The 1459-nt window shown below is 55.0% G+C and overlaps 1 non-coding gene across 1 annotated transcript; it reads right to left on the reverse strand.

Moving 5' to 3' along the window:
* Nucleotides 1-273: 273 nt before the first annotated feature.
* TRNASTOP-UCA (transfer RNA opal suppressor (anticodon UCA)) lies at nucleotides 274-360 on the reverse strand. The gene has a single exon. It is a non-coding gene; the product is annotated as a tRNA-Sec (tRNA).
* Nucleotides 361-1459: the final 1099 nt, after the last annotated feature.

The raw sequence follows: 1459 nt of genomic DNA on the forward strand, positions 1-1459 counted from the left end.
TTTTCTGTTCTTGTAGGACATGTGACACAGTTTAACAAAGATCTGCTTAGCTGAAAAATCCAATTAAAACGTGAATTGTCCTTCGGCTGTGCCTGGCACGCTGCCATTGCAGCAGTCCAGTGCAGTGGGAATAAAGTGGAAGAAGAGAAAACGAAACGTGCGGTGACACTCGGGGACAGCGCGGCGAGCGCTGCCCTTTTCCCTGAGGACGGTCGGGCTCGGCACTGCCGGGACAAAAGGGATGGGCCGGGCAGGAGCCCGGCCCGGCCGCCCCGCCCGAAAGGTGGAATTGAACCACTCTGTCGCTAGACAGCTACAGGTTTGAAGCCTGCACCCCAGACCACTGAGGGTCATCCGGGCAATTTGGGGAATATCTGTGACTCCTTATATGAATTCCCCCATCGTTTCTGCCCCAAGGTAATGGCGAGCGGTGTTTTCCCGAGTCCCGGTCCCTCACCGTTTTCCCCGTGCTAGCGCTGCCCTCAGGGAGCGCAGGGCCCGGCGGGGGCGCGAGGGGCGGCCGGGGCTGCCCCCGCCGCCATCCCAGCGGCCCGCGGGCGCTGATGCAAATCGGCGGGCGGTGATTGGCTGTCCCGCGGGGGGCGGGGCCGGCCCGGCGGGTGAGTCACGGCGCTTCCCAGAAGGAGCGGGGCCGGCTCGGCGCTTCCCGCACCTCCGGGACCCTTTCAACATCGGATAGGGCAGCTTGTGCAACAGCGGGGGCGGCCCGGGCCCCGAGGTGTGCTGCGGGGAGACCAGGGCACGGGCTCCGTTCTTTTTCTTTTTCTTTTTTTTTTTTTTCTTTCCTTTCCTTTCCTTTTTTTTTTTTTTTTTTTTTTTTTTTCTTCCAGTGGCTAATGCCAGATACTCTGGAGGATGTGAATCTCCCATGAGATACATCTCAGAACAATAATATCCTCTGGGAGGAAATTCCTCCCTGGCCCCCAGCTGAGGATCAACTTATGCCCCGAAGTATGAGGATTGAAAACACTTGTAATTTTATCCCAGCGAGTGTAACTATACAGTAGGCTATTTTCATAAACCCTTGAAGAATTACCCACTTATTTGCCTCGAGAGATTCCTCTGAAGCAGAGCCATTTCTGCAAATGCATGTGGTTTCCAATGATTTTTAATTAGATAATTCTTTTTGGTGTAAGCAACAAAAAACCCCGCAGGCCCTTTCCCCCTCTTGCTCACCCTGGGGAAGCTTAGACTCAAAACTGGGACAGCAGCATCCCAGTAAAAGTGGTAGGAAACAGAAGCAGAGCCAGAGCCCGAAGCTGGGAGCAGTTTTGTGCATGTCAGCAAAAGAAAGCAGAAAGTATATGGTGGGGCAGCACCATTCCCACTCACACACAGGAATGCTGCTGGGCACAGCTTTGCTTTCAGTGCAGGGCTCCAAGTCATGGCTTACCCCCTTGGAGCTGAACCAGCTCAGGTATGCCCTGGCCTGCTGACT

Source organism: Melospiza georgiana, chromosome 3 (genome assembly GCF_028018845.1).
Source record: "Melospiza georgiana isolate bMelGeo1 chromosome 3, bMelGeo1.pri, whole genome shotgun sequence".
NCBI classification, from domain to species: domain Eukaryota; kingdom Metazoa; phylum Chordata; class Aves; order Passeriformes; family Passerellidae; genus Melospiza; species Melospiza georgiana.